General features: G+C 35.8%; 1 protein-coding gene across 14 annotated transcripts in view; it reads left to right on the top strand.

The window, feature by feature from the left end:
• The window catches only part of LOC136827939 (TOX high mobility group box family member 2-like), a 1,122,506-nt gene that overhangs the window by 284,656 nt on the left and 815,566 nt on the right, over positions 1-22,284 (top strand). The window lies entirely within an intron of this gene.

Here is a 22,284-nt window from a genome sequence, read left to right as displayed (position 1 = left end):
CCTATTTACAAACACAGAACCACATGAGGTAAATGTTAAATTTAATCATAATAACAGAATAATCACTAAAATAATCAAGTCTGTAAAGGAAGGCTTTTGAAAGTTAGTAATTTCCTAAGTTTCTACTCACTTTCAGCAAATGGGATTATGGGAAATCCAATTCCCAGTGTGTCCAGCACGTCCTTTAGTTACGGTTTCACACCAACCAATGAATTGCCTTTCACAAGAGTGCATTGCACCAAGCATTTTTCACAGCGTACACATGAACATACACTTCATTGGGCACACGTAGAAATCTGGTTCAAACCCACCAAACTTCCAGAAGTTTTTCGAGCTAGAGCACTGACGAACGGAACTTTCCCCCCATCCACGTGACTCTCCCATGTATTTAGACCAAAGGTGACCGTACTCGAATTGCTGAATCAACAAACCCTCAAGACACATACCTTCCAATTGCGAGATTTGTTAAACATTGCAAAAGATCATATGTTGACGGGAAATGTTGAATAACAGACGTCCAGGTCACATTCTTCTCGCCTGCGAAACCAGTAAACATCACAAGGGCCCGTATTTTCTCAAATATCCCTGCACTCTATTTAATATATATATATATATATATATATATATATATATATATATATATATATATATATATATATATGTGTGTGTGTGTGTGTGTGTGTGTGTGTGTGTGTGTGTGTGTGTACATGTGGAATGTTGTGCAATCTTCCATGGTCATACTTGAAGTGGTTGTTTCTTTTTATTCGTAACTCGTGGTTATGAATTACACATCATTGTATGCAAGGATGTCCTTAGTGTCCATCTTCTATAAGCTTTGTTTCATTAGCGTGCTTCTGCTATCACCATTTGTGACTGTGCTTCTACAGTTAGTGCGTGCTACTCTTGTCACAGTACGTTCTCATGCACATTCTGCTTAGTACTACGAAACTGCAGTGAATACCCAGTAGCTGAGGTCTTTCTAAATTTGGAACAGTCATACTGGAGGTGTTATGAATATTGATAATTTTGACTTTAAATGTTAAGTATCTTTAGGATTGTTATACTTACAAGTAACTTTATATCCATCATATTATCATATTAGCAATTTTTTTATGATATGAAATGTGTTTTTGCATGCAATCGTTTGTCGTCTGGTACAAAAGGGAAAGGGATACTAGTGCCATCTGTCAGTATGACGTCAAAGCAGGATTCCAAATAATAAACAAAACCAAGTAAGATGGCGTATTATTAAGAATGTTTGTGTTGTGACGCCAGATAACTTACAGTCTTATGCTGTGTCTAGAAATGATCCTGCATCTACTCATCACTTCGCGACTTGATTGCGTTCCAAAGGCCAGGTCTTTAGCCTAAGAGAAAAACAGCATCACTCAAAACTCATAGCACAAGATATAGTAATGTTTGAAAGTTTACTTTAAATTACTATAATAAATTTCTTTTAGCCATTATGAAGTGGACTGTTTTTTATAACACTTTACGTTGTCTACAATCGAGATTTTTTTTAGCGCTTTATCATACCTTTAACAATAATCTCCTTCATTAAAACATAGGCAAACCGAACACACATCCATTAAATTTTTATGAATGTGTTGCTGTCAGTACAAGAATTCTTTTAACCACGTGGATTCCTTACTTGCATTCACAAGTCCTGCTGTATACCTTATTTGTATTCTAAACCTTCATGTACAACGTTTTCAGAACATCTTATTATTCACCTGTAACCAGCAACAATTAACAAAGAATGCACCCACTGACATAAGCACTCATTTATAGATATAAAACAAACATACAGATAGATTTCAGTCACATGTTTATGATATTTTAATGCATTTGTTTCTACATTGCTATAAAACATTTATGTAGGAGAGAGAGAGAGAGAGAGAGAGAGAGAGAGAGAGAGAGAGAGAGAGAGAGAGAGAGAGAGAGAGAAACCCTAAGGGTCCCTTTACCTCAAAAAATGCAATTCTCTCAAAATGCAATTCTCTCTCTCTCTCTCTCTCTCTCTCTCTCTCTCTCTCCACAAACAACAATTATGGTCTAGATCTCTGTGGATATCATGAAATGGCCCAGTCTGAGTGAATTTTCACTTAGTTTTTAAAATTTATGTTGTATTTTTCAGTCATGTGCACGGTTGGTGGTAAGTTGGGGAGAGTGTTATATGCTGAGTTCTTATGCATCGTGAAAAGCTCCTTTGATGTGGCAATTTCGCAAATTTGTCAAGGACATAGTAGAATTTGTGTACTGAAACTTTCTATGGGTACAGATTTGGACATCATAACTCCCTAGATGTACCCCACAACTTTTTTTTTTATAGTAGATGTCGCTCTGAGACCAAGTTTGTGCATGTACAGCTCCAGTTTAAATCTAGGCGATCTATTCAAATAGCTTTTTTTTTCATTGGATTCCATTTCATCTTATGAATGTCCGTATAAAGGCTGGCTGTTGTGATAGTTTAATGCTTCTTTTCCCTCTTCCTTAATTAATGTGTCTTCTTTCTTAATTGCTGTTTGTGTATGTACATTTTTAGTGTTATGTAAATTTATTGATTTGTTTCGTTTCCCCTGTATTTTACTATAATTTGTTTTCCCTCTTTTTCTCTGCGCACATGGACATCCCAATCTGTTGAAGCTTTCGTAGGAAGTTATGGTGATTTTGTTTTGTTCAATAAGGATGTATGCCCTTTTGGGCATTAATGATAATAAGATGTGGTTTATAAAGCATGAAATACAGGAGAACTATGGTGTCTTATCAGATTGATGAACAGTATTATAAAATGAATTCTTTAAGGAATAGCATATCCAGAGTTGATATTAAGTAGCATGACCACATGAGCAGTCGAGCAACTTGGTGCTATTAGCAAAAGAATATTTCACAAGAGGCACGTAGCAAGAGTTGGAGTGAGCAAGAACCCACCACCTGTTTATTATTCAGACGTAATGCAAATAAGTAATTGTCTTAACATTGGCTTCGACACTATCAGATGGCGGGCTGAATAGGAATTGAAGTCTGCAGGTGTCCCGAGCTGCTGTTTGGCTGTTCTTTATTGGTTCTGCCACTTGTGCTTCTGATCGATTGTTTCCTCCTTTTATATGTGTTTATTTCCATTTCCTGTTCTTCATGTTCACCTCTAAAGAAGACCCAAAATGCTCTCAGTTAAGTTAAAATGCAATTTTTTGTTTAATGAAATTTAATTCGGACTCTAAAACCCATTTGTAAGGATTCCTTCCAAGACCTGAGAACCTGGATGGGTTCAGCGACGGAACGAGACCCTTCAGAATAACAATGATAGTTGAACAGTTGATTGGTCACAAAAGTAGATGGTCCATATTTAAGTACTCTTACCAAAAGGAATTCGCTGTCTACTGTACATGTTCGGTAAATGTTCACCATTTATATAAAGTACATATTTGTTTTTCAGTTATTTATATAATCATTAAGTAATTTATTATTCATTCGTGTGTTTTTATTTTTTATTTTTGTTAATACAAAAGCTTCACCATGGGAGGAAACTTTTTCTAGCATGAATAGACTGAAGTAAAGGCTCCCATCGCGTGAAATAATAATAATAATAATAATAATAATAATAATAATAATAATAATAATAATAATAATAATAATAATAATAATAAACATGGTAACCACAATTAACGTTTCAGATACGCAATAGTGCTCGTTTTTATAATAGTTTTTTACCTCAATAGAGAATCAAACCGGGGTTATGAAATATATACAGATAATTATAATAGCTTGAGAATATTATAAATATACAAAAGTATATATGTTAAACGAATGTGCTTATGGACATTAGTTGAGGAATAATGCAGTCAGTAGCCAACAGTTTTAAGGAAATTTTTTTGTACGGTTTGATGTTTATTATGATATTCAAACTATTGGACAAATGGGAATCTTACGCCATGTAGAGTATTTGTAAAGGGAAAATCAAAATCGCTCATTATTATCGTAAAATGTAAGTATACTTAAAAAAACTGCAAACAGAAATCTCCTGAGCCAGGTGACCTAAAACTGAGCTCATGGTGTTTTGACAAAAAAAAAAAATAAATAAATATATAAAATAAAATTGCAATCAAACCATTATGTCGTCTTGTTGGGATCATGATTAAAATGGTTTCTTTTTCATTTTGGCTCTTGATCGTGGGGCAATGAATTTCTGAATTTTTATGAATATTATCACGATGAATAAGTCAGCCCATCTGCTGACAGACAGTAATATTCTGTCCAGATGTAATATAATTTTTCTCGAAAACAAACTTGAATCAGTCAGTTAAGTGGTATCTCTGGTGATAGAGAATGTATTTTATTTTTCACTGTTTTGGGACGGGAGCATCGCAGTGACATAAATGTTCAAGGTCAGATTTCCAAGGAAGCGAGAATGATTATATTTATCATTTAAAATTTTGATGATATTAAACTTCCAGCATTGAAATCTGACCCAAATTCAGTAGAACTAACGTCTAGGTATTTTGATGAAAAGAAATTTTGAAACTAACCCATCCTACGTTTATGCCACGTCAAAGATCAGACATGTATTTAGTATGTTTACGCTTTTGAAAAATGTAAAATATTGTATATTTTCTCTAATAAAAGTTAAAAAAAAGTTTAAGTGGCTTGGGTGACTATGCCAGTTTTTCTCCGTTATGGTTCCCATGTGTTGCCGGTTTCGGACAAGTGCAATTTAAAGGCTTCCATTCAATTGTTTTTGTGAACCAGTGCAGTTTTCCGTTTGGGGAGGTGGCATTTCAAGTAGCATAGGTGGTGCTGTGGAATCTTTATTCCCCATTATGATGCCTTGTCTTCAAGCTTGTGGAGCTGATTTAAGGAAAAGAATAACGGTATGAACAATAAAAGAAATATATTCCTACGCAAGGTGTCGAGTTTTAACGAAAATAAATGGGCTACATTAACTGAATGGCAGTAACTTACTAATAAAGTATGACAATTTACAATAGACCGTTGACCAGTTACTGAATAATATAAGCTGCTAATAGTATATGCTTACATTATACATCCCTGGTCAAAGATGTTGAGATATGCTTGAAAGGAACAGTGTTATCAGCTGACTTTGAATAGCCACACTGATTGTAGACTTTAGAAGAAGAAAACCAGCATGTTTTGAATGCGTTGTATGTTAAGATATAGATATCTGCTCTTAAGTACCAGTTAGGCCACAATAAATTTATCTATAATGTTGAACCGGTGTGTAACGCAAGTCTTATTGCCGTCGTAGTTAGCGAGGCTGCAATTATCGCTTAATTGATTGATGTAGAGAATTGCAGCACGGAATGGATGGAGCAGGATTAATATTAGTCGTACATACATATGTATATAAATAGGTTAAAGAATATGCTTGGCCTAGGGGCTGTCTAGGGCCACCCATGGTTTGAACGACTGGATAAATCGAGCCCATCCTCCTAATGGTCGTTATGCCATGATGATTCAGGCGCTCCTTCGTTGTCAGCTTCACCAGGTAAGTTTCTCAACTAAATGTCAGCAGAGTTGCATTTTGCTGACTACGTCTGATCTTGATGTTTACTATTTATGTATTTGGTTTATTTACTTTTAATCCAATTTTTTCCATCTTCTAAACTTTGTTAACATGAAACCTCCGCCCGTGAAGCCAGGAGGTTAATGTTCTGGCCAACTTTTGGTTGCTGGAGGAAAAATGCCACAGTTTTAATAATTTGTTGTAAATGGAAATTATTTTTTCCTTCCTACCTTTGAGGCCCAGTTTTTTTTATGCACTGGTCATGCTCGTAGATCCATTTTACTGTATAACACAATATTTATTCGTCTTCATTTTTGAGGTATTCTTGCTACGAAAGCTTATGATAGTCCTTGATAATGTTAGACAGAAAAAGTTAAGTATATCTTAGTTTAACCAGACCACTGAGCTGATTAACAGCTCTCCTAGGGCTGGCCCGAAGGATTAGATTTGTTTTAGGTGGCTAAGAACCAATTGGTTACCTAGCAACGGGACCTACAGCTTATTGTGGAATCCGAACCACATTATAGCGGGAAATGAATTTCTATCACCAGAAATAAATTCCTCTTATTCTTCATTGGCCGGTCGGAGATTCGAACTCGCGGCCAGCAGAGTGCTAGCTGAGAACGGAACCCAGGAAAATATGTTTTCATTTACATTATATATTGTTATAGTGAACTGGTACGCATATTTCATTAGATTTCTCTTTTGCAAACTTGACGTTATTACGCAAATCTCGCTCTCTCTCTCTCTCTCTCTCTCTCTCTCTCTCTCTCTCTCTCTCTCTCTCTCTCTCTCTCTGAGTTGAGGATATACTGCTCACACGCGAATTTAATCAAGCTTTTTTCCCCTATCCTGGTGGGTGTTATTATTCTTGAGTTTTTCAACGAGAAATGTTTACGAAGAGATTTTGAAATTTACCTGATGGAAGAAATCTAGGCTGCTTCTTTTCAAGTCCATATAATCTGATCTGTTTTGTCCATACCAGGAATGAAGGAAACAAGTTATAAGCTGGGATGTGTTCTGGTGGGTGGCCTTTGATTTTATTTCTTGGGTATCTGGTGAAATTCATAACGTTTGAATTTGTTCCTTATTTGCCCACAACTGGTTGAGGACGTCCTTAATCATTCCGAAGTTGTATTCACGTAAAGGAAGGATTTCCCCTTATGGCTACCTTCGAAAGACAAGGAATCTTTTTCGTGAAATTTCGCCTTTCTTCCTCCAGTTTTACTTTGAGTGTGAAACTGGCGCTGTCGAGTGGTAATCCATTTCGATTTGTGTGTGTGTGTAAATATATATATATATATTCATTATCATACTTGAACAAAATATTACATTCAATGTCTTTCATGTGTGTGTGTGTAAATTACTTTAGTTCATTATCAGTACTTGAACAAAATGCTTACATTCAATGTCTTTCATAGGTTAATTCTGAAAGGCTTCCTAATTTCATACAGTTTCATTAACGTGCCTTCCCTGTGCTCTGTACATGGGTTATTCTGTATTAGTGTTTAATTTACTATTGAATAAATGCCTCCTATATTGCAAAACTGCTTTGTTATACTATGTGAGGAAAGACGAGACTTGTCTGATGTTTAAACGCAAGACATTTGATCGTTGTCTGAGCTCTCTTCTCCTCCCTTACTGAGCTTACGAAAATTTATCTCAGCGGATCGAATGGCAACGCAGTAGGTTGATTTACAGTAGGCCTACTTTCTTACTGACTTTCCAGGGTTTCTTTGAAGCATCTCAGCAAAAAGGAGAAAAAAAATGTCTTATTCCCAGCGGGATGAGGATTCCAAAGTGCTTTACGGTAGACCTGGAAAATATATTGTCTTTTAGTTTTCTGTAAAAGGAAACTAATGAGATGGCTATTTGTCTGTTCGTCCTCAGATCTTAAAAAACTAATGAGGCTAGGGGGCTGCAAATTGGCATGTTGATCATCCACCCTCCAATCATCGAACATACCAAATTGCAGCCCTCTTGCCTCAGTAGGTTTTATTTTATTTAATGTTAAAGTTAGCCATAATCGTGCGTCTGGCACCGCTATAGATACCAACAACACAGGCCGCCACCGGGCCGTGGCTGAAAGTTTCATGGGCAATGGTTGAGAGTTTCATACAGCACTGCGCTGTACAGAAGACGCGATTGCACCGAAGACCATTTTTTACTTGTTTTCTGTCTGGATTAAATCTGAATTTCTAATGCTCTCTGCGGTGGGAGTGTCACGTGAAGTTTTGAAGGATTCAGTCGTGATCAAGGATTTATTAATGCTGCATGTTTGTATTTCCACAACATTGCAAATTGAAGAGTTCAAGTTATACTCACAAAATTTTAAAAGTTGCATATCGTATCATATTTATCCATAAGGGTATTCTTTGTGATTGCAAATTGATATAAAGATATTCTGGTAAAGCCCCTCCATTTGCCTCGAGTAAGACCGGCAAGGGAAAGTAAGTTTTTAAAACTCATATTCTAAAGTTCAAATATTACTGTATAACTAGCTTGCTCTCTTGTGCTTGCAGTTTTAACTTTTTCCAACTCGGTTTCTCCCTGTAATTTTTCTAACTCAGGCTAACTGAATAACTCTGTAATTGCTTTAACTGTAGATGGCATGCGCATTCTTACGTAATGTTGCAACTTTCGACAATAAAACACAAACTTTTATCATTTTGTAACAAAAATTTGTTTCTCTGCCAATTTTGAAACAGTTGTAACTATCGGTTTTTACCATGGCTGTTTCAATTTAAAGATAAAAATAACTTGTAATTCCAGTCAGTTCTCTTTTCTCATATTCCAGTTACAGCAGAACTAAGAAATCTCTAATGAGAAAAGGATGTGAAATATTTTCTAATATTACTTTTAAAATACTAATGTGCCAGTTCAAACAATGAATTTATCTTTCCCAGGATTAGTCTCTTAGTAAAATAAACTAAGCATCACCAGCAAATGAAATAATGATTTTAAACACACACACACACACATGTATATAGAGGTGTTTGTATGTGTGTGTGATATTTACAGTTATGTTGAAAATTTGATTTCTTTATAAAAAAAAATCTGTAGCTAAATTCAGGTAATTATAGTATCCCTCCCTGAAGGATAAATGATTTAGTTTATATTTTTCAAAACAAAAGATGTATGGTTTTTTTTTTAATCCAAAATGTCAACTCTTGCTACGAATCATTTAGGGGACAAAACATTTATGATCACTTGTAGAGGATTCCATAGTAATCTGCTCTGAGCAGTCTATCAAATCCACAAATGATGCTGTATTGTGCGACCGGATGGTACCATAACATTGACTAATGAATAGGTCAAGCAATCTCCTTACGGTATCTACCTAGTAACTCGATCGTACCAAAGGATTGTGTGGTCGGCAACATGCGAATGGGAATCTGTATTTAGGTGAAGGTATGCACTTGAAACCACCTTTTTTAAGCAGAACACAGTAAGTACTTCTAACATCGAAGATAAGGAGAATAGTAATAATAAGAATATAAATTGGTAAAATTTTTCTCAAAATATATTCTGAGATTTGCTTGGTCATTGTATTCAGATGCAAGCATTTTACCATCCAGATTGATATGTGTGGTAATTCTGATGAAACGATTAACAAATGAGTAATAATTGGTTCATAAATACTTAATATATTTTATATAGTAGGTCTACTCTATAAAATTTGTTTTGCATATATATATAGATATATGTAAATTTTGTCACATGTTCTCCCCTATCAAACTCATAAAGATAGGTTCGATTCCTGGACGGGCTAGATGCATTTATCATATAAAATTCCCTTTGGATGCAAGTTATTCCGAAGGTGTAGTGATTTCGATATTAAGGGGCTATTTGTGGCTCAATATTTCTGGATATATACAATATACAGCATGCATTATATATATATATTATATATATATATATATATATATATATATATATATATATATATATATATATATATATATATATATATATATATATATATATTGAAATAATCAACGTATAGTCACCAGTGTAACAGAAATGAATGATAAATTTCCGACTTACATTGGGAGCGAACCCAGGGCTCTCAAATGAAAGGCAAGGGAGCCCCTACCTGCATGGGTCAGTTGATAGCGCCCTGGCCTTTCATTTGAGAGTCTTGGGTTCGATTCCGATTTGGTTCATAAATTATTCATAAATTATATATATATATATATATATATATATATATATATATATATATATATATATATATATATATATATATATATATATATATATATATATATATATATATATATATATATATAATATATAACTATATTATGATTCTGTGTCAAGGATACTTACTTGATTCTGGCGGATGAACGCAGGGGTTTCCTTATAATTATTACACATCTGACTCAATATTAGGACAATTCTTAGACAAACCAGGGAAAAATCTGTGGCTTAGGGCCTTCTTCATGTGAGGAAAAATATGTAAACTCAAGGGTTCTCTTAACTAATTATATTTACATAACAAACACAGATCACAAGAATGATGAATTACTGGGCAGGTAATAATAAGGGCCTGCTAAATGACTGACTCCTACACAGAATAAATATTCTACGCCGACGATGTCTTCATAACAGGAAACATCGCAGTGGGGGGTAGAAGGGGGCTGCACATGGATAGAGCCGAGAGATTCCACAGTCGAGGCTTATCTGCAAAATATGCAAGACGGTTACCTGCAAGAATAATAAGATGCTCAAAGGGGACTGAGGAATGCATAGATGGTGCCAAATAACTCAGATCAACACTAATGCATAATTACATTAACACTGAATGCTCCAACACAAATTACTGAAGGTCATTGCACAATGGAAAAATAAATGAAAAATCAGACAGAGAAATAACAGGAATCGTGACTGACCTTACTCCTGTACATTACCTTCATCAAGATGACAGTGTCCTCGTTCTGTAGGGTGCAGGCGATGGAGGAGTGAGTTAAAATGCCACTTCAAAAGTATACTGGTTTGAGCCTCGGGTCAAACACATGGAAGGTTCAAGGGACAGGCAAGGTTAAGGACATCTGTCCTTGGGGGCATTCTTAGCGATTCTCTCTCTCGATTTCTGTTGCATTGTCTATAAATAACCTTTGGGGATTACATCGCATCCAACACAGGTGGCACAAAGGTCAGTCTTTGCCACGTTTTCTATATAGGCCACATGGCAGCAGTTAACCCTCGTGGAGGGTTTTAGGATAGGGCGGGGCACCAACTTTCTCTTTTTTGGCCCCTCCCTTGCCCGTTGTCTGGCGCCATCAAGGAAGGCATCTTTGAAGGACATCTGGAACAAGGCCTTAAGGCAGTCACTTTGAACAGAGAGACGGGTTAGGCTTAACCATTTTGGGGAATGAAGGAGAGAGTTTATGAAGGGGTGAGTGGAAACTGACAGTTCTAGTAATTAAAACAGTTGAATTTAATTTTATTTCTTTCTCAGCTATGTTACAGATGTAAAAACGGACACAGGTGGTTTGGAGAGAGGCTCCATTCGATGCACCTCCTCAACCAAGTTAGTATTCACACCCTAGATCAGGTGAAAATGATTACCAGCAAGGAAACTCACGTAAAGACTTTACTTTACTTCTCTCACGTTTCCCTTTGGTGCCTTATAATTTAACTTGAACTTCCGTGTAGCAATTAATTCCTTTTACGTTAAGGCAGCGTTAACCAGAATATTTTCACTACATAATGATATAGTTAAAACAATGAATTAATACTAGGTTAATTCTAGCGATACTTCATGCACTTGTAATAATAATCACTTACGAATTTTGCACACATGCAGTTAGTCTGCCTTGAAGAGGCATTACAGTAAAGTAAGTGTGGCTTGGTTAGGTGTTTCCACGATACTTGAGTAACAGCTCAGTGCCATCCAGGCACTATAAACACAAGGTCACGAGTCTGAGACTTGAGCTTTATTACAGAGAGTCACAGAAAATAGTAGTAATAATAGTACTCAGGTGTTTACTTCTGTTCTCGTGACATCTGCCGACAAATAAATGAATCAGGAGTGTTGGGGGGGGCGTCACCTTGACTGCGTGTCTCGCTTTTTACCTGCCTCCCTTTTTCCCATGCTCAGGCCTCCCGCAGTAATGAATGAATGACGAAATTCTCACTGATATATTCGCCAATAAATAAATTTACAGGAATACTATGGGCTCACCAAGGAATATCCTACTCAGTTAGAGAATAAAAGGTTTATTACTTTAAAAAATGCAACGGAGTGCATGGACCTGTGGATAAAATTTAGCAAGCAAAAAAAAGGGATTTATATATTAGCGCTGTGTGTGTAGTTTTTATAACAATGGAATTTCTAATGGAACTCACAAATCAAAGATGGCAGATGGTTAGGGATGGGCCCACATGGCCTGGAATTGAAGATTCTGTGTCGGATTTAGTATTCTCTCATCTTGAGAGAGGAAATTTAGATTCTAAATACTTCCTAGCTTTTCCTGTTGATCAAGCAAGGGAGAGCAAGAGAGAGAGAGTAAATCCAACGATGCAAAAATAGCTGGAGTCAAAGCCTTGGTGTTCACCTAGAGTGTGCCTATCTGGGAATTTGGGACTTTCAAATTGTCTTTATCATGTGGGTGAAGGAATAGCTGTTCCTCTTTATTAACTCTTCGACTGAGTTGCTCCCTAGCTTCCTATTCTTTAAACATGCAGTTAACATGCAATAGCACAAAAATCTCATGGAATTGTTAATATGCTCTCTCTTCTCATGAACTAATTTGGCATGCACATTGTCTATCAATTACCTAACAATGATTACAGCCACTTTTCGCACCTAGCATAAGCTAAACAAAATAGTTCGACACTTACGCTGTGGAACTGGCTCTTCTCATGTGCTTAAAATGGAGGGGGTATGATAACAGGGCCATCTCTAATTATGCAGACCAGCTAGCAGTTGCTATTCCACTGATAATAGCAAAGCAATTGCATACTCAGCAAGGTACACAAGTTGCCACGAGTGTCAAGGAATACTTACTTGATTCTGGGAGGCAACAGATGAATGCAGGGAGTTCCTTATATTTATTACACATCTAACTCAATATTAGGACAATTCATAGACAAACAAGGAAAAATCTGTGGCTTAGGGCCTTCATGTGAGGGAGAATTACGTAAACTCAAGGGCTCTCTTATGATCGGGCCGCCTAAAAACCCACAATCTTTAAAAAGTGCGATTTGCTGAAAAAATTCTATGGTTTCAGATAGGGTTCAAGAATGTGTCCACGAAATATTATGCCAAAATTTGCCGTATTTCTCTAGTTATGGCCTAAAAATGTAACAATAACTATATACCCATAAAACACCAGTAGCGCAAATGATTTAGTCTGGTATAGTTTTGCGATATATATTACGAAAACTTCCTTTGAAATGAAATGTATAATGTCAATAATATCCTACTCGCACCTTTTAGTTATTCTAGCCATGACAACGTTACATGTCATACCATGATGCCGACACTGTGGCCGAGAGTTGCCTATAAATTCCAAGCTAGAAGGACACGCTTTTTTCATGCCAGTTTGACTGAACTCTGTATTTTCTCTGCGGTGTTTGTTTTTTCACACCATTTAAAAGGTCCAAGAGTTCACTTCATGCTTCTAGAATCTGAAAAGCCAAGTGGAAAGTCCAAGAGAAGTAGAAGAAAGAGTTCAAGAAATTAGTGCCATAGAGGAATGGAGCGACGGAGAGAGAGAGAGCTGTCGCCCATCAAACGGCGCAGGCAGCCGCATCTCTGCTGACCAGAGACCAACCACATCCACCCCTAAACGCCTTTTTATTTGTTCGTCACTACCAAAGGGCAAAGATATTTTAGAAAAGAAAGCAGTAGCTCGGAGGCTGATATTATAGACGATCCTGAAAAATAAAATGATAATAATAAGTGAAGCAAGACTTGATGAATTACTTTGAATCACGAATCCCTAATTGTGAATGCAAAGTAATTCCCAGGATCCATTTGGCAAGGGATGGATTCGAGACACTAATAAAAAGTGTAGGCAACTATGATACCCTAGAGTAATACCTTGCAGCAAGATCAGACATGGGGACCAGGAACCTAAAATTTATAAGAATGTGTCTTAGGTACATAAATAATCAATTAATATTCTTATTTATAATCATTTTTGCATTAATTAATACCCAAAATAAAAATTAAAACCAGAATTAATTGTAACACAGTCTTTGAAGTCCCTTTTACTTTTTTATGTAACTAAAACTTTGAAGGCCGTTTCTCAAAACATAATTTTTTCACTTTAAAATAATCACAAGAATGATGAATTGCTGGGCAGATAACAATAAGGGCCTGCTAAATGACTGAATACTACACAGAATAAATATTCTACACCAACGATGTCTTCATAACAGAAAACATTGCATTGGGGGGTTAGAAGGGGGGCTGCACATGGATAGAGCCAAGAGATTCCACAGTTGAGGCCTATCTGCAAAATATGCAAGATGGTTACCTGCAAGAATAATAAGACGCTCAAAGGGGAATGAGGAATGCACAGATTGTGCCAAATAACTCAGATCAGCACTAATGCATAATCACGTTAACACTGAATGCTCCAACACAAATTACTGAAGGTGATCACACAATAGAAAAATAAATGAAAAATCATACTGAGAAATAACAGGAATTGTGACTGAATAAGAAACCTTATTCCGGTACATTACCTTCGTCAAGATGACTGTGTCCTCGTTCTGTAGGGTGCAGGCAATGGAGAAGTGAGTTAAAATGCCATCACAAAAGTATACTGGTTTGAGCCCCGGGTTGAACACGTGGAAGGCTCAAGGGACAGGCAAGGTTAAGGACATCTGTCCTTGGTGGCGTTCTGAGCGATTCTCTCTCTCGATTTCTGTTGCATCGTCTATAAATAACCTTCGGGGATTACGCATCGCATCCAACATAGGTGGCGCAAAGGTCAATCTTTGCCACGTTTTCTATATAGGCCACATGGCAGCAGTTAACCCTCGTGGAGGGTTTTAGGATAGGCCGGGGCACCAACTTTCTCTTTTTTGGCCCCTCGCTTGCCCGTTGTCTGGCGCTGTCGAGGAAGTCATCTTCAAAGGTCATCTGGAACAAGACCTTAAGGCAGTCACTTTGAACAGAGACAGGTTAGGCTTAACCATTTTGGAGAATGAAGGAGAGTTTATGAAGGGGTGAGTGGAAACCGACAGTTCTAGTAATTAAAACAATTGAATTTAATTTTATTTCTTTCTCAGCTATGTTACAGATGTAAAAAACAGGCACAGGTGGTTTGGAGAGAGGCTCCATTTGTTGCAATATATATTATATATATATATATATATATATATATATATATATATATATATATATATATATATATATATATATATATATATAAAATTATATATATATATATATATATATATATATATATATATATATATATATATATATATATATAATATACTTATATATATATTATATATACATCATATATATATATATATATATATATATATATATATATATATATATATATATATATATATATATATATAATCAGAAAGCTACAAACGTCCTTTAATATCCAATTCACTCTACCTCGGAAATAATATATTTTCATATATTTATTGAAGGGGAATTTTTAGTTGATAATAAGTCCACCGTCCCCGTGGGTCGAACCAGCGAATTGACGAGGAATCAGGACTACAGTGACGCACTAACGAAATCGGCCAAAGAGAGGTATCAGTGAATATATACATATATATATATATATATATATATATATATATATATATATATATATATATATATATATATATATATATATATATATATATATATATATATATATATATATATATATATATATATATATATATATATATATATATATATATATATATATATATATATATATATATATATATATATATATATATATATATATATATATATATATATATATATATATATATATATATATAGTTCGTATTAGTTCGTTAACTATGGAAGCCTGTAAAGGACAACTTTTAGAAGACGAAAAAGTTTTTCTTGGATCAGTTGGAAACAGGGTAGTTAAAGGTGGCCTCAGAATTGACAATAGTGGCGCCCCTAGGGGGATGGTTATGGAATATGCAGCATTTCTGTTTGTTTCCTACCAAGAGTGGTCCAGATAAAATAAGTTTGAAATTGCAAAGGATCATACCATTGGTAATTTGACCCAGGGAGTGCCATGGGAACATGAAAGTTTACAAAAGGTTTCACCCCTTGTGACAGAGTTTTATATTGCTGTATATATCCATTGTTGACTATAGGAGCCTGTATATGACAACCTCTTGAAAAGCAAATTGTCTCACATTTTATCACTTATTTAAAAGAAAAATATCATGGGGTGCCTCTGATTTACAATGAATCCGGTGTATCTGGAAGCAGAATATAAAAATTATTGCATGTTTGTATGTTTTTAGACGTACAAGAAGTGATTATAATCATTCATATATATATATATATATATATATATATATATATATATATATATATATGTATAAGTCTGTATATATATATATATATATATATATATATATATATATATATATATATATATATAATCAGAAAACTACAAACGTCCTTTAATATCAATTCGCTCTACCTCGGAAATAATATATTTTCATATATGTTTACTTTGATATATAGTGGAAGCGGAATTTTAGTTGATAATAAGTCCACCGTCCGTGGTCAACCAGCGACGGACGAGGAGTCAGAACTATAATGACGCACTAACGCAGTCGGCCGACTGCGTTAGTGCGTCACTGTAGTCCTGATTCCTCGTCCGTCGCTGGTTCGACCCCACTGGACGGTGGACTTATTATCAACTAAAAATTCCACTTTCGGTAACATATATGAAAATATATTATTTCGAGGTAGAGCGAATTGGATATTAAAGGACGTTTGTAGCTTTTAATTGTATATGAATCACTGTGATGTGATAAATAGTCATATATATATATATATATATATATATATATATATATATATATATATATATATATATATATGGAAACTTTTTGAAGAATACAAGTGTTTCTCCTGAAGAAATTTGTTTGAGGAATGTGGTGATATACTTGAGAATACATGATTGTGTTGTCTTAGTGATTAAACTGGTTTTTTGTTTGTAAACGATTTTTTTGTTTCTGGTGCAGTCCCAAATATTGTAACTTTTGCGAACGGAAAAGTTTTCTACGTGGAACAATTTTATCCGAGGAATGTCCAGATGGCCTCATAATCATCAGAAGGTCATTTTTAGGTGACAGTGAGTTGTTCGTTATGTTATTATCTCTTATGAAATCTAAATTCATATATACAGCTTTTGAGAGCCAAAACATTGCTACCAATGGTAACTTGATCAAAATATAGCCTATATTAGCCACAGATTTGAAAACGGTTTCGTTCCATGGGGCTAAATATGGTGTTGTAATATATCTATGTTTATTTGGGAAAAATGGGTCTCATTAGCTTCAGTTTACACCAGACAGTGTTATTGCGGTCTCAGATTTGAAAAAGTGGTGCCCTACTTGCTGAATATGAAATTAATTTTTTGTTCAGTGTTCCATATTTATAGGAATTTTTACACAGCTATTTCCGGAGGTAAAAGTATCTTCTAGAGGTAAAATTGATTTGGAATTGTCATGGTGGTCTCAGTTTTCACTTTACCTATGATGGATGATTATAGATCATGCCATTGCATTTCTTTGCCCATATCTATAGATGCAGCACATTTTGTAAGAGGATAAGGTTTTACTAGGGGAAAATAAACCCAAGGGATGGACTAAAATTTCACGATAGAGTTACAGTTTGTTAGTAACTGAAGTCGTTGTAGAACAGCTTGTGGAAAAGAAAGATTTGGGTTTAGCTTTTGACTAATGGAATGTCATGGTGACCTCAGATATGAAGAAGATGCTGCTGCGCTATTTTGAATTTCAGTTTCCTTTGACGTTTCTGAGGGAAAGTGTAGGCCAAAGTCTGAATGGTCTAATATAGAAATTGTCAATTGTATTTTATTGCCAAGATATGATTAAGATATGTTTGGCTTAAAATGAACACTGAAACAAAGGAGGTAATTTCGTCGCGAGTAATTTTTTAATGAGGGGGTATGTCTATCACAGAAGCATTTGGTCTGTTACTTTTTTCCGTGGCGAGGATTGTAAACCACATTTAAACCGATAAAGGTTTTCAATGTTGATTTTACTAAGGTGATATAAACATTATATTAATAATTCTCTTAAATTATGATAAAATTTCACGTAAATTCTGGTAAAAAATATATGTTATAGGGGATTTGAATTTATTGTATAGGTTAATATGTCTGGCAGCGCTAGGAAAAAAAGGTGGAGTTTCGGGTGAAAAATGAGAATAAACCCAGAAAATTGAAGGAAAAGGTCATGTAAAAACGAAAATTTCATTTGTTTTTTCTGTGTTTGTATGTCTGTCACTGGTTAGTGGTTGATTTTGAGTTATAAACCTCTCTGGGGTGACATGAGGCCATGGGCAATCACCAGGACAGCCGTAAACACCATAAAACACATGAACAGACAAAATCACATATAAGATTAATGGTAGGTTGCCAATTGAAAGTTCTGATCAATACAAGATTCTACTTTATTGCACACAGGTTATGGCATTGCAAATAATAAATACCGATGCAACTTTCACTAAAGAAAATCAGTGATAAAATTTAGCAGCACAGTACAATACTGATTCTACCTTCCATAAGAAAGTCAATTATAAAATCTATCAGTACATCGGAGAGCCAGGGGCTTGTGGAATACAGAATGAGGTTCCTTAGGAGTTCAACTATATTTACAAACTGCTTGCAACACAGCAACGCTGATAAGCCCGCTGCAGTTGGGCAGAATTTTCCAGGCACTATGGATGTCCAGGAAATAAGGGTGAACAGTGCAACATGTCTGGAAATAGAATAACCCTAGATAAAGCTCCGTGGAAATGTGGTTTCTCTCAATAGCAATTACAGTATAAGCACGTGGTAGGAATAACTTAAGGGTTCACTACGAGTACTGGGTGATAGGAATAACTTAAGATTTCACTACGAGTAATGGGTGATTAATTCACAAAATTAATTCACACAGGGTAGCACTGGTAACGGGATATCAAAGAGTATTTACTGGTGAGAGAAATTATGAAATGAAATGAGAGATTCAGTAGAAGGAACAGGAAACTGGTAAAACTCGAATGAAAATAGACATACTGTGGGTTGCCTTGCAACGTGCACTTTGCAGTAATGGCTGGATGATCTGCAATGTCTTCCTTTAGACCTCATGTAACCGCTTGTGGCCAATGGTTTCCAGTTCACAGAAAGAGTACCGTAGAGAAAGGGCAGCCCGATTGGGCATGGGTCACGGCTACCGAGTGCCAGCAGGACTTCTTTAGTGGCTAAGACGACTTAGAGGACGTGTGGGGCAACCCCTGCTTATATTTCTGTTGATTTCGCCAGAGGGTAGACACTGTTTTCTTTCAGCACGGGCATCAGCTGACATCTGAAATGGAACATCGAGAAACCAGTACAAAGCTCTCAGCAGGAGTTTAATTGAAAAAAAGGGATTAATGTAAGGGGATGAAGTTGCCAATGCCCTGAGTATTTCCTATAGTGTAATTCAGCCTGCTACCTGAGTGTCCCTTCAAGCTGACTCCTCTAAAAATCCACTCTCACCCTTCTATCGGTGGGGGCTGGTTGCCTACCCCTTAAAACACAGGACTCTGACCCCTACAATGAGTATGCAAAGAGACTTAGGCAGTGGATATCTGTATGTATATATATATATATTATATATATATATATATATATATATACATACATTTATATTATATACAGTACATATATATACTATATATATATATATATATATATATATATATATATATATATATATATATATATATATATATATATACATACATATTTATGTATGTATGTATATATATATTAGCAGATATCCGCCGCCAATGTCTCTTTGCTTACTCATTGTAGGGGTCAGAGTCCTGTGTTTTAATGGGTAGGCAACCAGCCCCCACCAATAGAAGGGTGAGAGTGCATTTTTGGAGGAGTCTGCTCGGACACTCAGTTAGCAGGCTGATTCACACTATAGGGAATACTCAGAGCATTAGTAACTTCATCCCCTTATATTAATCCATTTTTTCAATTAAACTCCTGCTGTGAGCTTTGTACTGGTTTCTCGAACGTTCCATTTCAGATGTCAGCTGATGCCCGTGCTGGAAGAAAACAGCGTCTACCCTCAGGTGAAATCGACTGTAATATAAACAGGGGTTGCCCCACACGTGCTCTCAGTCGTCTTTAGTCAGTAGAGAAGTCTTGCTGTCACTCGGTAGCTGTGACCCATGACCAACCGGGCTGCCCTTTCTCTATAGCACTCTTTCTGTGAATTGGAAACCATTGGCCACAAGAGGCCACATGAGGTCTAAAGGAAGACATTGCAGATCATCCAGCCATTATTGCTAGTTATATATAACTAGCTGACCAGCCCAGCGCTGTCCCAAGAAAACTCTGAATGACAGTATATGGGTAGGGGGAGGGGAAGAGGAGGGGAGGGGGATGGAAAAAGAAGTGAAGAGGGAAGGAGAATCGGGAGGGGAAGGGGAAGGGAGGGTGAGGGGAAGATAGAGGGGAGGGAAGGGGGAGGTGAAGTTACGTTCCTCTATCAGAAGAGAATAAAAAGCATCTCCTTTGAACAAGGACAATAAATAAAAAATATTGCATTTCTACAATTCTCACTTAGATGTGTCTGTGTGTTTGTGTGTGTGTGTGTTTGTGGGAGGGGAGAAGGTCTATCTCTCGTGCAACTGCCAAAACACCCCCATAAACCTCATTTAAACTGAATTTAATAACGATATACGCCATCATGTTGCTACTAAGTAGTCGCTGTAATGAATTCCAAAGGTAAAAACAAAGAAGAAACGATCGAATTAATAAGAAAATTCGTATTTGCACTAATAAAGAAAAAGGATACACTGTCATCATACATCTTGCATGTCTTGTTGAGCTAGCAGCTACTATGCATGTGTAGATGAGGAAGACAATTGTTTAGGGAGAAAATTTTTCGACATCTTATCGGACTTCCTGATCATTGAATTTTTAAAGATATTAAACTCTGTTTGGACATCAAATTTGTTATTCTCCTGCCTACAAACGCTTCACTTCCGAAATGAAAACTTGATTTTTTGCATCTAATTATCTGTAATACATCCTCAGCGCTCTTCACATTGTCTCTCTCTGTAGATTGTACCGTAAGCTTTTTCTAGGTCTACAGACACCACATACAGCTTTTCCTGTTTGCTTTCAAACGTCTCACATAGCTGTTTCATTATAAACGCTTGATCCACACACCCTTTTTTTCTTGTCTAAACCCACACTGTTCATTCCTTATACTGTAAATCCTTCTGCTGTCTATTTTCCTTTCTCAATCAGAATCTTATGCCTTCCCTAGTGTGCTCTGTATATAAAATTTGAATATGTATGTTTTTTATACAGATATTTCCAAGCTGAGCCTGAAACTCCGTCTTTTTATACATTCATTTAAAGAAAATTTCGTTACATCGTCTAGGGCTTATTGAGAGTAGATGCGAGAGAATTTTGTTAACCGGTAAGGAAATGAATACCGTAGTATCTGTATTTCAGGTCATATTTCAGAGGTGTCGGTCGAATTATGTACCGTCAACATGAATTTATTGTTGTTTGTATGTTTACACTGTACTTATATATGACTTGATAGAACAGAAAAAACTATGAATGTAAATTTCTTGTTGTTCTTATTATCTTAGAACCTGGTATTATGTAGAAATCACCTCCTGAAAACCTATGTACATGCACAGTATATTATGGATAGTCAGTGTTTGCTTGTTCTTTCCTTGAAACAGGCTTTTGTTTCTATTGAAACTTTAATTTTGATTTGATTGCCCCAATTATCTTGTGTTAATACATGTTAATATACAGAACTAAGCTCATCTTTACTGCTGCAGAAGCACCTCTCCCCGGGTAGGATTTTTGCATGAAATAATTAACTAGGAAGATTTATCGAAGCGTGTATCTCTAAGGTACGGTATTTTTGATATTAGAAACATGAATTTGTTTGTAGACAACTGGGTTGAGAGAGAGAGAGAGAGAGAGAGAGAGAGAGTAGTTTTACTGGGAATACAAAGCAAAACTCATTTCTCTATGGTCTGTTATTAGTAATGATTCTGAACGCAAAAAAATCTTACGTCATTTGCACTGCCGTAAATGACATAGGAAAGGTAGCGGTTAAGGTTTTCGAACATCAAAGCTAATATCGTTGGGATGGTTGAATCCTTCTATTAAAGGATTCCACATCCTATAAAGAGGCTGATTGCCTGCGCTGTGTAACAACAGTGTAGTTGTGAAATATCGACGTTAATGATTGTCACTTGCCCGCCTTCAGTGATATAACACGAGCCTCTCTCTCTCTCTCTCTCTCTCTCTCTCTCTCTCTCTCTCTCTCTCTCTCTCTCTCTCTCACAAATGTATAGAAATAAATACTGAATGTGTAAAGTAGCATTTTGAGAAGGAAATGTTTTAAATGGTTGCCTTGCCCCTTATCTTCAGTTTTTCCCTTTCAATATTGATTGCGTCTTTTTTTTTTTTTTTTTTGCATTCATCACTAAAATTTCCCTCGCCTAATCCTCTAATATAACTTCGATATCTTTTTGTGTGTCTGTG

Source organism: Macrobrachium rosenbergii, chromosome 42 (genome assembly GCF_040412425.1).
Source record: "Macrobrachium rosenbergii isolate ZJJX-2024 chromosome 42, ASM4041242v1, whole genome shotgun sequence".
Lineage (NCBI taxonomy): Eukaryota > Metazoa > Arthropoda > Malacostraca > Decapoda > Palaemonidae > Macrobrachium > Macrobrachium rosenbergii.
The sequence above is the reverse complement of the archived record's forward strand: the minus strand, read 5'-3'. Positions and strand labels throughout refer to the sequence as shown.